Here is a 16407-nt window from a genome sequence, read left to right as displayed (position 1 = left end):
AAAAGCTTTTTTCTGCATCTATTGAGATGATCATATAATTGTTATTTAATTTGCTAACATGGTGTGTCACATTGATTGATTGATTTCTGGATATTGAACCAACCTTGTATCCCTGGGACAAAGTCCACTTGATCATGCTGTATGATCCTTTGAGTGTACTGCAGAATTTGCTTTGCTGGCATTTTGTTGAGAATTTTTGCATCTATGTTCATTGGTGATATTGGCATGTAATTTTCTCTTATTATGGTGCTTTTGTTGGATTATGGTATCAGGGTGATTCTGGCCTCATAGAATAAATTTAGAAATGTTCTTTTCCGTTCAATATTTTTGGAATAGTTTGAGAAGGATGGGTCTTAATTCTTCTTTTAATATTTGGTAGAATGCACCTGTGAAATTATCTGGTCCTAGACTTTTGTGTGTTGGGAATTTTTGATTAGTGGTTCATTTTCAATTCTGGTAATCGATTTGATCATATTTTACATTTCTCCTTGATTCAGTCTTGGGAGATTTTATGCTTCTAGGAGCATACCCATTTCTTTAGGTTGTCCATTTCATTGGTATGTAATTGTTCATAGTAATGTCTTATAATCCTTTGTGTTTCTGTGGGATCAGTTGTAACTTCTCTTTCATTTATGGTTTTATTGATTTGGGCCCTCTGTCTTTCTTCTTGATGAATCTGGCTAAAGGTTTGTCAATTTTGCTTATCTTTTCAAAGAACCAGCTCTTAGATTCATACATCTTTTCTAGTGATTTTTTTGGTCTCTATTTCATTTATTTCTGCTCAGATCTTTATTATTCCTTTCCTTCCAATAACATGGGTTGTGTTTATTCTTCCTTTTCCAGTTATTTTAAGTGTAAGGTTAGATTGTTTGAGATTTTTTCTTTTTCCTGAAGTAGGGTTGTATTGCTATAAACTACACTCTTAGAACTGCTATTGCTGCATCCCATAGATTTTAGATGATGGATTGTGTTTCAATTTTTCATTTGTCTCCCAGTATTTTTAAATTTCCTGTTTGATTTCTTCAGTGACCCATTTATAGTTAGTAGCATATTTAGCCTCCATGTGTTTGTGTATTTTGCAGTTTTTCTTGTAGTTATTTCCATTCTCATACCTTTGTGGTCAGAAAAGATACATGATATGATTTCAATCTTCTTAAATGTATGGAGACTTGTTTTGTGGCCTAGCATGGGTTCTATGTTGGAGAATGTTCCATGTACACTTGAAAACAATGTGTATTCTGCTGTTTTTGGATGGAACATCATATATATATATATATATATATATATATATAGTCTAATGTACCATTTAAGGCCAGTATCTCCTTATTGATTTTCTGTCTGGATGATCTGTCCATTGATGTAAGTGGGGTGTTAAAGTCCCCTACTACTATTGTGATACTGTCAATTTCTCCCTTTATGTTTGTTAATATTTGCTTTATATATTTAAGTGCTCCTATGTTGGGTGCATAAATATTTACAACTGTTATATCTTCTTCTTAGATTGACCCCTTTATCATTATGTAATGTCCTTCTTTGTCTCTCGTTACAGTCTTTGTTTTAAAGTCTATTTTTGTCTGATGTAAGTATTGCTACCACAGCTTTCTTTTTGTTTCCATTTTCAGAAAATAACTTCTTTCATCCCCTCACTTTCAGTCTGTGTGTGACTTTAGATCTGAAGTGAGTCTCTTGTAGGCAATATATATATGTGTCTCAATTTTTTAATTCATTCAGCCACCCTGTCTTTTGATTGGAGCATTTTGTCTATTGAAATTTAAAGTAGTTATTGATAAGTATGTACCTATTACCATTTGTTAATTCTTTTCTGGTTGTTTTTGAGTTCTTTGTTCTTTTATTCTTTTGTTCACTTTCCTTGTGATTTGATGACTATCTTTAGTGTTATGACTGGATATCTTTCTTTTTCTGTTATATGTGTGATTATTTTAAGTTGATGAGCTAAGTTCAAACACATTCTCACAAACCTGCATTTTTACTGCCCTCCCCCCTCCATGTTTAATGTTTCTGACATCATATTTTCCATCCTTTTGTGTATCCCTAAATATTTATTGTGGATATAGATGATTTTATTACTTTTGTCTTTTAATCCTCCTACTAGCTTTATAAGTGCTTGATTTTAATCTACATTTACTGTACGTTTGCCTTTACCAATGATATTTTTTCTTTCATAATTTTTACATTTCTAGTTGTGATCTTTTCTTTTCCACTTAGAGAAGTCCCTTTAACATTTCTTATTAAGCCAGCTATGTGGTGCTGTGGTGCTGAACTCTTTTAGCTTTTGATATTCTGTAAAACTCTTTATCTGTCCTTCAAATATGAGTGATAGCCTTGCTAGGTAGACCATTCTGGGTTGTAGGTTTTTTTTTTCGTTTTATCACTTTGAATATATTGTGCCACTTCCTTCTAGCTTGCAAAGTTTCTGCTGAAAAGTCAGCTTATAGGGTTATGGGAGTTCCCTTGTACATAACTAGTTGCTTTTCTTTGCTTTTAGATTATCTCTTTATTTTTTTGCCATTTTGATTATTATATGTTTTGGTATGGGCCTCTTTGGGTTCATTTTTTTGGGGACTTTCTGTGCTTTCTGGACCTGAATGTCTGTTTCCTTTCCTAGATTAGTGAAGTTTTCAGCTATTACTTATTCAAATAAGTCCTTTGCCCCTTTCTCTCTTTTCTCCTCTGAGATTCCTATATTGTGAATATTAGTACACTTGATGTTGTCACAGAGGTCTTGTAAACTATCCTCACATTTTAAAATTCTTTTTTCTTTTGTCTGTTCATCTTGGGTGATTTCCACTAATGTCTTGCAGTTTGTTCATCTGTTCCTCTCTATCATCTAATCTGTTGATTTTTTTTCTAGTGTATTTTTTATTTCAGTTATAGTATTCATCTCTGTTTGGTTCTTTATATTTTCTAACTCTGTTAAAATTCTCACTGTGTTCATTCATTCTTCTCTTGTGTTCATTGAGCATCTTTATGATCATTATCTTGAACTTTTTATTGGGTTGATTGCTTATCTGCAGTTCACTTAATTCTTTTTCTAAGGTTTTATCTTCTTCCTTCATTTGGAACATATTTCTCTGTCTCCTCATTTAGCCTAATTGTTTGTGTTTATTTCTATGTATTAAGTAGGTTGGTTACATTTCCTGATCTTGGAGAAACAGTCTTATGTAGGAGACAGTCTATGGAGCACAGAAGCACACTCTCCTCTGGTCACCAGAGCTACATTCTATAGTGGTGTCCCCTATGTGGGCTATGTGGGACCTTATGTTGTGGCAGGGCCAACAACTGAGGGCACACTGGTAGGTGGGACTGGTCCCCAGGCCAGTTGGCTTCCAGGCCTTTCCTTGTGTTGTGGCTGCTGGCCCACTTTTGAGTGGGCCAGGGTCCTGGTATGACTGGCTGTGGGACCTGGGGCTGGTGGTTGAGGCTGGTGCTGGCCTACTCATGGGTGGGTAAGCCCCTACTGCTAATAAACTAGATGAGACCTCCCAAATGGCACTTGCCAGTACCATTGTTCTCCTGGTAAGATGAGCTCCCCAAAAATGGCTGCCATCATGTCTATATACACAGGGGGAATTGCAGTTGCCTCGTGCCTCTCTGGGATGTTCTAGCAAGTGAGTCTAACCCAGGCTCCTTTCAAATTACCACCTCTGCACTGGAACTTGGAGTGTGTGAGATTTTGCACACACCTTTTAAGAGGAGAGTCTCTGTTTCCTACAGTCCCCCAGCTCTCCTGTATCTAAGCCCCACTGGACTTCAAAGCCAGATGTCCTGGGGGCTTGGCTTCCTGGTGTAGTACCCCCCAGGCTGAGGAGCCTAATATGGGGCTTGGACACCTTGATTCTCAGGGAGAACCTCTAAAATAGTGATTATCCTTCCAATTGTAGGTCACCTCCCCAGGGGTATAAGTCTTGACTATTCTGCATCACTGTCTTTCCTAGCATCTTGTTTTGGTTCCTTCTTTGTATTTTTAGTTGTGGAAGATCTTTCCTGCTATCCTTCAGGTCATTCTCATTGATAGCTTCTCTGTAAATGGTTGCAATTTTGGTGTGCTCATGGGAGGAGGTGAGCCCAGGGTCTTCATACTCTACCATCTTGGCCACACCTCTGTGCATACTCTTTTTAATGTCAGCTTGTGATCATGACTAAGGGAAAAGTGATTATTACTTAGGAAACCATTAGTGTGCATTTCCTTTACATGTACTTAAATCTAGGATAAATGCTTAATATGTCTCTGGAATAGTATCTGATCTCACCTAATACACAAAGGGCAAGACACACTCCCTTTTAATTGGGAAGCAGAAAGATAAATCTGCTTCAATATCATCTCTTGAATTAGAACAGAGAGATTGCTTCAATAATTTAACATTTTTTCTTCTAACTTTAAAGTAAAATGGTGTCATGATGCCAAAAAATTGTATTTAAAAGCCTATTTGCATAGCATATGCTAAGCATACATTTTGAGTTTTATGAATTTACTTCATTTAGAAAAGCTTTTGGAATTCTTATTAGACTATCAAAGTGTTCAATTCCTTTTGCCCTTTTTGCTAACTGATGAGTCCCATAAATATTGAACCCCATGAATTGTACTGATTATAGTCTCTGTGCTCAGAATTCTTACTCTTAATTAAGTGGTGATGCTCATAAATTTCTAACCATGAATTTTCCAGGAAGCCACAGTTAGAATGTTTATCAGCCAATCAGATCTCTTAATTTTCTCTCTTGTTTTATAAAATAAAATGTTGCTGCTATATAACATTGAATGTGATGGATACAGAGTTGTTTGTTTGGCCTCCTTTGTTTTTGTAAGCACTAATATTTTGGAAGATAAATAGTACTTGATGCTTCATTTACTTTGATTGTTTTTAATCTCAAGGTACTTTGGAAAGTTTATTATGCTGTAAAGCTTGAGTTAGCTACAGCTTTTCTGTTCTGATCCAAATAAGCAACAATCGTCAGAACATCAGTAATTCAGAAACATTGTGTCATGGGTATAGAAACAGAACCATTTCAGAATGAAACTAATTATTGATTATCCCCAGGGCTTCTAAGATCAAGTATGCCTCAGTAGAGTTAATTATGCCCTCAGTTCTGCAGAGTTTTTTCAGTGGCAGGTTCAATTTACTTAGAAAAACTATTGCTTTGTAAGATTTGCAGATGAGTCAATTAGATGCTCATTAATTGGGTGTCCATTGAAAATGTGGTGGTGCCCAGTAGGGAAATGGTCTACTCCAATGACTAATGTATATTAATGTCAGCATTAATGACCTTTGAGCTTTTCCCCATGTATCCATGGGAAAACAAATCAAAGAACCATTCAAGGAAAAATAGATTTTGCTGAATAGGTATGTTTTTCTGTTTAGAGATTAACATTGCTTATTGATGGAACAAAACTACAAAATTTCAGGGTAACATTAATAGTTATCCTTAACTGAATAAAACTAAGTGCTGGAAAGGTCATAATTAATTTTAAGAGTGTTGTATTTTCAATGTTTTTATTAGGTAGGTGATTTTAGTCTCCTTAAGGAAGTATGTTTTATTCCCAATATATAAGAGTTTTCAAAATATATGAATTATATTCAAAATATAAGAATTAAAACATTTTCCATTTTAAATAAATTAGATGGATGGATGGATAGATAGATAGATAGGTTTGAGTCCTTTATTATCTTTATACCTGGTAGTTTATCACCAAATAATTTTTTACTTTCCAAGGTCAAATTCAAAACATAAAAACAAATGAAGACTTTGTAGTGGGTTTAGGCTTAAATGTAGTTGACTCTATCCCAGAGTGTTTCACAGTATATGACTAGGGCATAGTAGCATACAGTAGCTTTTTCACCCACTTAGACATCTTTGGCCTTACTCTATTGGTATAAGATGGTTTTCTGTGTATTACTTCTATCTTGATGATTTTCTGAAGCTTGCATATTTGTTTTGCAAATATTTTCTGAATTGACTACAAAGATGATACTATTATTGATGGTTAACGTTGGTCTTCTTTCTGGCCTCAGAATTTCAAAGAGAGTGATCCTTATTTTCTCTACTATCTGTCAAAGCAAATGTTGAAAAAAAAATGAGATTGGCCTTTATTCTAGATCACTCATTACTTCACTTAAAACTGGATTAGCTCTTGCAAACCTAGCCATAAAGACCAAGTCATTGTTTATGTTTTACTTTTTTATATTTTACCTTTTGACTCTTCATTTATTTCTCCTACCCTCTCACCCTCCACCTCTGGCAACCAACAGTCTATTCTCTGTATTTATGTGCTTGTTTTTTGTTTGTTTGTTTTGTTTATCATATTCCACATATAAAAGAGATTGTATGGTATTTGTCATTTATCTTTCTCTGACTTGTTTCACTTAGTATGATGCCCTTGAGGTTCATTCATGTTGTCCCAAATGACAAGATTTTATTTTTTTATGACTGAATAATACTCCATTGTATGTATATACCACATCTTCTTTATTCATCCATCCATCCATGGATGGACACAGGTTGTTTCCATATCTTGGTTATTGTAAATAATGCTGCAATGAATATGAGAGTAAAAATATCTTTTTGAGCTAGGGTTTTCATTTTCTTTGAATAAATATCCAGAAGTAGAATTGTTGGATCATATGGTAGCTCTATTTTTAATTTTTTTTGAGGACTCTTCACACTGTTTTCCCTAGTGGCTGCTCCAAGTTATATTTCCACCAACAGTGCACAAGGGGTTCCCTTTCTCCACATCCTGGCCAATACCTGTTATTTCTTGTCTTTTTGATAATAGCCATTCTAACAAGTGTGAGTTGACATCTCATTGTGGGGTTTTTTGTTTTGTTTTGTTTCGTTTTTTTGCGGTACGTGGGCCTCTCACTGTTGTGGCCTCTCCCGCTGTGGAGTAACAGGCTCCGGATGCACAGGCTCAGCGGCCATGGCCCACGGGCACAGCTGCTCTGCGGCATGTGGGATCCTCCCAGACCGGGGCACGAACCCGTGTCCCTTGCATCGGCAGGCGGACTCTCAACCACTGCGCCACCAGGGAAGCCCAACATCTCATTGTGGTTTTGATTCACGTTTCTCTGATGATTAATGATGTTAAACATTCTTTTCATGTACTTGTTTGCCATCTGTATGTCTTCTATGGAAAAATGTCTATTCAGGTCCTCTGCCCATTTTTAATCAGATTTTTTTTTGCTACTGAGTTGAACAAGTTCTTTATAGATTTTGGATATTAACTCCTTATCAGATATATGATTTGAAAATAGTTTCTCCCACTTAGTAGGTTGCCTTTTTATTTTGTTGATAGTTTCCTTTGCTGTGCAGAAGATAATTTGCTGTAGTTCCACTTGTTTAGTTTTGCTTTTGTATAAATAGTATTAAGGAGCTTATTGAATTAAATTGTCTAATTTCTCAAGGGTTAATAAAAATTTAAGAACTTTCCCTTTTCCTCTTTAAGCACATGGTAATTAAAATAATAGAATTATGCTATGTCCTTATTTATGAAACTTATTCTGAATTGCTAATATACTTTGCTGAGTAAATTTTTATCCCTACATTACTGCTATTAATTTGAGACAGTGTGGAAGTAGCACAATCTGATTTTCAAGAAGAATCTCTGTAATTAGTATAATTATAGTCTAAAAGAACCATATAATAAAATATTGAATTAGGTGAAGAGGAGAAAATATCTAGATAAAAAGTTGGCCTGTAATGTATGTAAGAATGGACCTAAAATTTTTCAAAATATCTTATATTTTGAAAGCTTTATTTAAATTTCTTTGTGGAATTCAAAAGAAACAAACTAGATATACGTGATCCAGCAATCTAATACAAACCTAATATTAGTTTTGCACCTATGGGCAAAATAATTTTAAAAAGCATAGATATCAATATATGATTAGGTCAATATTTATATCACACAAAAATATACCTATGCTGAAGGAATACAGAATAGAGATTCAACCTCCCTACACAAAATCAGGCCTGCAGAATTGGTCTGAGAGATTTTCCCTAATATCACCTTTCAGAATTTTTCAGAGATTTATTTTTTTCCTCCCATGAATGCCATTGGTGGCTATAGATTTACAACAGTCCTGGTAAGTGTAGCATCAATATTTCCTAAAGTATGTTCCCCTCAACAGTATTTCCAATTATGATAAATGATGGAAGAAATGTGATCACATTTTGAGAAACAATGAATTTAAAAAATCAAATATATTTATTTACCGTAGGTCTTCTCTAGGCCTGTACTTTTACCACTGCCCAGACTTAGATTAAGAACTTAGAACTCTTTAATTCCATACATTCCTTCCCATGTGTTATCTTACTGTATTCCTGTATTTTAATTTTGTATATATTTTAAACCTCTCAAAACATTGAGATTGTTTTCATCAATGTTACTTCTTATTTACCCATACATCTCCTCTATTGTAGTCTCCCTTCCTGCATTGCCATATTTTCTGGGGATAATTTAGCTTTTGTTCTAGGAATTCCCTTTGATATTTCTTTTAAGTTTGTAGGCAAAACATCTTTCAATTTGTTTACCTGTAAACATCTTTACATAGCTATCATTTTGAAGGATATTTTCAAGAAACTTAGAATCTAGGTCGGCCCATATGTTCTTTCAGGTCTTTAAAAAAATTCATTCTGTTTTCTTTTGGTTTCTGTTGTTCTGATTGAAAAGTTAGCCTCCAGTTTTACTCTTCCTATTTAACAGAGTTATGCCTTTATTTTTCTCTGGCTACTTTTAGACTTTTTGTTTGTTGCTGGTTTTCAGCAATTTTCTGTTTGTTTGTTTTTTTAATGATGTAACTAGGTGCAGAGGTCCTTTTATATCTCCTTCTTGCCTTTGTAGAGCTTCCTTAATTTGTAGTTTAATTTTTTTCTGCCAGTTGTGAAAATTCCCAGTTGCTTTTCTTGTATTGCTTCTGCCCCTTCTCTCACTCATCCCATTCAAAGATCACATTACAGCTATATTACAAATTTTACCCATGTCTCATACATTGGGTGTTTCTTATAATTCTTTTTTTCTCTGTGTGTTTTACATTGGACATTTTTACTCACCTAAAGGTCAGTTCACTAGTTTTATACTTGTTCAATGTGTGGTTAAATCTATCTGTGAAGTCATTTATTGTAAATATTGTAATTTTCAATTCCAAAATATGCATTATTTTCTGGTGATATTCTCCATCTTGTCATATATTTTAGCCAACATACTAATCACAGTAACTTTAAAGTCTGTGTATGGTAACTCCAATTTTTTTCTCTTGGATTTGACCATTTGCTTCTGTTTTTTAGTTTGTTTCTTTTGCTTTTTTGTGGATTTTTTTGCATACTTGTTACATTTTAACTAAATTCTGGAGATTGTATTTGAAATTCAGAGCTTCAGGATGATACTACCTTCCTCAAAAAGAAGATGTAATTTTTAAAGAATTCCTGTCAGGTAGTTAGAGAAAAGCAAATAACCTTGATCCAACAAGGTTTGATATAATCTGAGACTGAATTTCAGTCATCCTGAAGAACTTGTCTATTTCCAATTTTCCTTTACTCCTAGAGTTCCTCCAGAACTTTCAAATAACAACCTGATATTTCCAAAATATCCCCTAATTGGTGAGCCCCGAACAGGTTTTTGTTTCTCCTCCCTGGCCATGCAATTGTCAGCAACTCTGAACTGCTATTTTCTGTTTGTTCCCTTAGTTTCTTCCATTAAAATTGGCAAATTCTTAAGGGGAAAATGCAATGTAATTTTTCCTTTTTCTTTGAGATCTTTGTTTCTCCTGGAGTCTAGCTGACTCAGTTGTTCTCTGCTGCTTACAAAAGCTGTGTGTGTGTGTGTGTGTGTGTGTGTGTGTGTGTATGTGTATGTGTATGTATGTGTGTGTGTTGTATTTGTTCAATTTTTAGTTGTTCCCACAATGATGCTTGTTTTCTGATATAGGCTATTTCTTCACAGATGGGAGGAATCAAGGGTATATTAGATGAATCCAAGGACTCATATGGTTTGAATGCAAAGTGTGAGAAAAAAATGAAATTAAAGATGATCTCAAGATTTCTGGCTTGAGCCACTTAAAGAATGGACTTGTCATTAAATGAGATATGGGAAACTACAAGTGCTGCAAGTTTTGAGCAGAGAATTAGTTATAACAACTGAAGCTCAAGAATAGGAACTGGACAAGAGATATGAATATAGGAGTCATTAGCCTGCTGAGAAAATTTAAAACATGTGACTAGAAGAGATTACCAAGGATGTGAATATAGATAGAGAAGAGAAACATGGACTGAACCCCAGGGTATTTTAATATTCAAAAATTAAGGAGGACTTCCCTGTGCTTGGCCAATTGCCTCTGGGAGCCAGCAGTCAGTGGCCCTCACCAGAGACCCTCCAGCAGGCCCAGGGGCACAAAAGTGGCTGAAAATCCAGCACATACATAAGCAAGTTAAAGGATTTAATATGAAGCACAGAAGCAGATAATGCCAAAAAGCAAGCAGTAGTTGGTACACATTTAATGAGTGGGGCAGCATTTCCTTCTCCCACTGCTGCTGAGGTGGTAGAAATTAGTTGAATTCAGTATGAAATGGAATACACCAAAGGTATTGGTCAGCGAATTGAAGGTCCTGGAAAAATTAAAGGTAGCACCACCAAATGCTGACCTTGAACAAGGATTCTGAGAAGGAGCTTCAAATGCTTGTGTGATTATGCAGGTTCCAGGGAGAATTGTTGTATCAGGAAATAATGAAGACATTCCACTTTCAAGACCAGCAGATCTTGAACTTATGCAGTCAACCCCCTTTAAACCACTGGCACTAAAAACACCACCTCCTGTGCTTATGCTAAGTGAAAGACCACTAGATTTTATGGATTTAGAAAGACCTCCTCCAACCCCTCAAAATGAAGGAATCCATGCAATTGTCAGGCTAAAAAGAGAGTGCTCTATGAGTTAAAATGTTGTTTGCCAAAATGGACAGCTGGTCAGAACTGACTCCATGTATAGTATTTCAAATATAGGTACAATGGTTGAAGGAACTTCAGATGACATGACTGTTGTAGATACAGCTTCATTAGGACGACAGATAATCAAACTAAATAGATGTCTACAACTTCTGGAAGCAGAGAACAAAGAAGGTTCTAAAAGAGAAATGGTCACATATTCCATTACCATAGCATTCTGGCTGCTTAAGAGCTGGTTCTGGTTTTGCCGCTAGAGGTAACCTCAACTCTCAAAAGTATTGTCTCAACAGCTGGAAATATAAAGAATTTGTGAACAAACAAACAAACAAACAAAACGTTAGGGAGAGATGGAGGAATCAGCAAAGAGCCTGAAGATATGCAACCAAAATGAAAAGGGGAAGACAATGAGAATGTGGTGTCCAGGAAACCATAGAATAAAATATTTTAAGAAGAGAATGAACAACTGTATTATATGCTGCTGCTAGGTCAACAATAATAGAAACTTGGCCATTAGATTTAGAAACATAAATATTATTGATGGCTTTTAGAAAAAAACATTTTCAAGGAGGAAAAAAAATCCCTCTATTTGGAGTTGGTTTAAAAAAGAAATTGAGGGGATTATTTGGAAGCAATAAGTGTAGACAACTGTGCAAGGAATTTTGCTGCAAAAAGAAACAAAAAATTATCTCAGTAAAAAGAAAGAAAAGAAATAAAAGTGGGCTAGAAATAAAAATGTTAGGCAAGTTGTGTATCAGCCAAAGGGGAAGAGGCAGTCAAGACTGTTCTTCAGTTGTTTTTATGTTTTTGTTTTTTAATAAACTTTATTTTTAGAGCAGTTTTAGTTTCAAAGCAAAATTGAGGGGAAGGTAATGAGATTTCCTATATCCTCCTCTGCCTGCACATATGCACAGCCTCCTGCATTACCAACATCCCCAACAAGAGTGGTACATTTGTTACAATCGATGAACTTACATTGATATATCATTATCACCCAAGTCCACAGCTTACATTAGGATTCACTCTTGGTGCTGTACATTCTACCGGTTTGGACAAATGTATAATGACATGCCTCCACCATTATAGTATCATACAGAGTACTTCCACTGCCCTAACAAGCTTCTGTGCTCTGCCTATTCATCCCTCTCTCCCCACTAACCCTTGGCAACCACTGATATTTTTACTGTCTCCACAGTTTTGCCTTTTCTAGAAGGTCATATTTATAGTTGGAATCTTACAGAATGTAGTCTTTTTAGATTGAGTTTATTTTGTTTTAATAGGAAAAATAAAAACGTGTCAGCTAATGGTAGAAGAGGGAGATGATCATGTAAGGCAGAGGAGAGAAAGACATATAATATTTTTATGGAGCCACTAACAGACACATTATTCACTCATTTAATTCTCACAAAACACTTTAAAGTAGATATTATTACTGTTATTATTACTGAAATTTTATATATGGAAAGAGGGAAGTTCTGTAATGTATTCAGTTCTACCAGTTTTGGAAACTGTATTTATCTTTTTAATTTTTTTTAGGATCCAAGAATTTTTTTATTGGAATTTATTATTATTATTACAATTATTATTCATTGTGAGCTCCAAGTTCCAGTGCTTCCTTTCTATCTTATATGTAGAGGAGATTTTAACTCTCTTTCCCAAATGGATTTATTCTCCCTCACCCTTGTTCCCCAACTCTTCCTTCTCTATTTCACAAAAATGGTTGCTACAGTTATAGAATATTCAACATTGAATGGGGTTTAGGAATCATTTAATCCAGTGCCTTTATATAATACAACACACTTTGCAAACTCAGAAATATTGCTATGGTTGTAGAACTGGGACTGAAATCCCAGCTTGAATCCCAATCCAGTTTGTTTTCCTTTATGACGTGTTTCCTTGCCTCATGTCTTAGAAACTGAATTTGACCTTCAAGAGCCCAGCCTGCTTCCAGAGTCCACTGTTTTAAGCACTCTGCCTACATTGGGCTCATTGTCACTTGCAGACATTTATTCCTGTCATAACTCTCGGTGTATTCTAGGGTCACCTAAATATTCCCTCTATTGCCTTTTATTTTCTTGACCTCATCTTCTACAATGACCTTTTCCTGGACACTATTTTAGTCAATTACTCCATGATCATAATCTAGTCATTGATAGTCTAACTCACTTCTCACCTCACAATCTTATTCTCAACTTTCCTAGTCTTTGAGCTGGAAAGATAGGAGGCTGTTGTCAGAATCCTCTCACAGTTCTTGACCACACTAGAACCTCCTGGTTATTGTTCTTTATATGTTTCACTCTCTCTCAACCCCTTGTGCCTTTCTTTCCCTCCTTACCTGACTTAGATTTCATGGTCCTGTCGGTGTCACAATCATTACCTCACGTACAGTCTCTATCTCCTTATAACATCTACCATACTCAACAGGAAAAATCTCATCCCCAATTGAATCCAGCTTTATTACCTTTCACTCTACACCCTAGAAGCTGCGGAAGGTCTGGCTGCAGAAACATACAGCCGTAGTGCTTGACTACTTTTGAAATTATTGACAATTAAGTACAGGTGTAACCTTAAGTTTCCCCGGCAATGCTCTTACACTTTCCCATGCCATTTCACCCTCTCACTCTCCAAGAAAACAATTTCATACTTTGCCTTCCAGTATGCCTTCCTTCCTCCTCACATTTAGTTTATGATCTTGTTTTCTATTTCACTGGGAAAAGTAGTAGAAATCAGAGCACTTCCACACTCTACTACAAGCAAGCTCAATTTGCATCTCTACCCATCTATCTATCTGCCCTCATTTTCAACTGATGAATTTTCCTTGCTCCAAAATATTGAGAACCTCTCTATCTGTGTGCTTGATCATCACACTTCTTGTCTACTCAAGAATATTCCTAGAATTTTGCCCTCTTAATCTCTCTACATCATCAGTTTTTTCCTCATAACTTGTTTATTCTCACCATTACTTAAATAACATATTTATCTTTAAGAAAACGTGTCCCTTGACCCAGACCCTCCTGCAACTACTGTACAAGGTATCTGCTCTTTACATAAAAACACCTTGAAAGAGTTCTCTATACTCATTGTATACATTCCTTTTCACGTTCTCTCCTAAATTCCCACTTGCCTCCAGCACCTCTCCAAAAGGTTTTTGCCAAGATCAGCGATAACTTAGATATGGCAACATTCAAGGATAAATTCTCAGTTTCTGTGTTATTTGACCTATCTGCAGCATAGGTTCCAACTTCTTGAAGTCCACCTTTACTTGACCTCCAGGATCTCACTCTTCATTATCTTCCCACTGCACTGGCTGATGATTACAGTTCCTTTTGATGTTCTCTTCATTTCTAACTAAATGCCCTGGGCTTACTACTTCTTATTTTCTATACTCCCTCCTAAATCAAGATTTAAAGAGCAGGGAGGCTGGACTTAAACTTCTTCATGTGATGCCAATGACCATATTGTACTTGCTACCCACGATGGCCAGTTCATCACAGTGCTACTGTATTCCTGTCAGGCCTTGGACTAACTGGATATGCTACTTATCTCATTTTGGAAGCATTTACATTTCCCACTGCTTCCAACATTTTTTCTGAAAATGAGTTTAATTGAGATAAAGTGTTGACTAAACAACTGAAAGGAGAAAATGAGTTAATTCCTTTGCTGTCTGTATTTTTATTTTGTTTTACAGAACTATAAAAATGGATATAGGGAAGAATGTAAAGCGGTAAGGTGAATTGAAAGGTCTACTTAAGGTTCTGAAAGATGGCATTTTTCTTTGTGGGCTTAGGAACATGAGCTTTCTGGCTATGTTTTTTGAAGGTAGGATGAAATGTGTACATTCTACAGGTAACTGTGAAAGAGCTTTCAGTAAGTCTTCTAGGGGAATGATAATTTGTATACTTCAGTGCTCACAGTGGTTGATGTGGTAGTTAATTTTTTATGACATTATGCTCACTGTGGCCTAGCCTAAGATAGTCAAACATATTTTCTCTTAGTGGAATTTTTCTACATAGCTTAAAATTTTAAACACAATGCTTAATTTCACAGTGACTTTCCATGCTTTTTCTGATATATGGAACCTCTGGCATTACAAATAATTTTATTCAACAGAAATTTTCATTTTTTAACATGGTCCTTATTTAACCATGTATAACATGAAAAATATTTGGGTGAAATTTGTCTGTTTTTATTATTTAGCTGTTTTTCTAGCAATGTATTTGCTTTTCTCTTTTACTGTGTCTACCTGGTTTATAATAGCAGGTGTAGCTGCACATGCATGCCCAAACAGACACACATATATATATGCCAATGCAGGGGAAAGTTTTTCACAGCACATATGCCCAAATTGTGCTGGTTTCAGTTAACTAGATATGGTTATTGATACGGAAGGTCACACTGCAATTTAGAATCAGTTAAAAGGTAATGAATGTGCTTAACTGAAACCTCTGCCTAGAAGGTTTTTCTTTTCACACAGAGAAAGTAAATAGATTTGTGTATCTCTATTGTCCCCTGCAGTAATGTCTTTAGGCCAAATGGCAACATCAAGGACTACTGACACCTGCCTAAAATGTGTGAAAGATATTCTTGATTTTTAATTCCTGCAGTGTTTACATAGAGAGTTATGAATACTTCATTGGTGCAGCAGCATGAATTATCCTATAGATAGTTATTAAGCATGGACTAATTTAAAAATCCAATTGCCATTGTGGATATCTATTTTTAAAGGCACTCTCATGATAATATGTTTCATAGTATTGAATAATGACAGTCTTTGATGGTTTGTGAGGAGGTGCACTGGGAGTGTGGATTGGACACTTGAACATTTTCCACAGGCTCCTGCATGGCCATCTTATGATGAGTACCCCACAGAATGAGGCAGAATAGCTTGTGTGCTTAGTTAATGGCAATATGACCCAAACACCGACAAAATAAAAATTATGGGTGTGATTTTAGGCATGAAAACACCAGGTAATTTTGTTCATATTGAAAAGATGTAGCTAAAGTGTTATCAAAACTCAGGTCCGACTGCTTGCCACTCAAAAGCCAATACTCAAGAGGCAAGGTTGGTGGAAAGGAAAGTTTGCTTTATTCTGGAGGCTGGCAGCCATGGGAGAGGGTGGGCTCATGTCCGTAGGGCAACTCTCTACTGATAATCACTGGGCAAGAGCTTTTAAAGGGCAGTTTCGGGGGTGTATAGGTGGAGGGAGGGGACTACACGCAGAAACAGCACAGTCAGCTCTGACAGTCATCTTGAAATTGGTTATACAGTGGTCTGATCAGCATCATCTTGATTGTTTTTAAGTACAATTAATCTTCAGTTCCAGGGTTAATTTGTTCCCATTTCTTTGAGGCCAGTTCTCAGAATTGTAGCAGCTTATGTCATGGCTACAGTCTGGTCATCATGTAGTTAACATCTTTGATCTGGTGGGGGTTTCAGTATCTACAAAACAGTTCAAAGG

The 16407-nt window shown here is 35.8% G+C and overlaps 1 pseudogene across 1 annotated transcript; it reads left to right on the top strand.

Annotated features, from left to right (window-relative positions):
* Positions 1–10508: 10508 nt before the first annotated feature.
* Positions 10509–11205, top strand: LOC309830560 (mitochondrial fission factor-like; annotated as a pseudogene). Its single transcript has one exon. The product of its transcript is annotated as a mitochondrial fission factor-like (transcript).
* Positions 11206–16407: the final 5202 nt, after the last annotated feature.

The sequence above is a fragment of the Grampus griseus genome (genome assembly GCF_964374135.1).
Source record: "Grampus griseus genome assembly, chromosome: 1".
Lineage (NCBI taxonomy): Eukaryota > Metazoa > Chordata > Mammalia > Artiodactyla > Delphinidae > Grampus > Grampus griseus.
The sequence above is the reverse complement of the archived record's forward strand: the minus strand, read 5'-3'. Positions and strand labels throughout refer to the sequence as shown.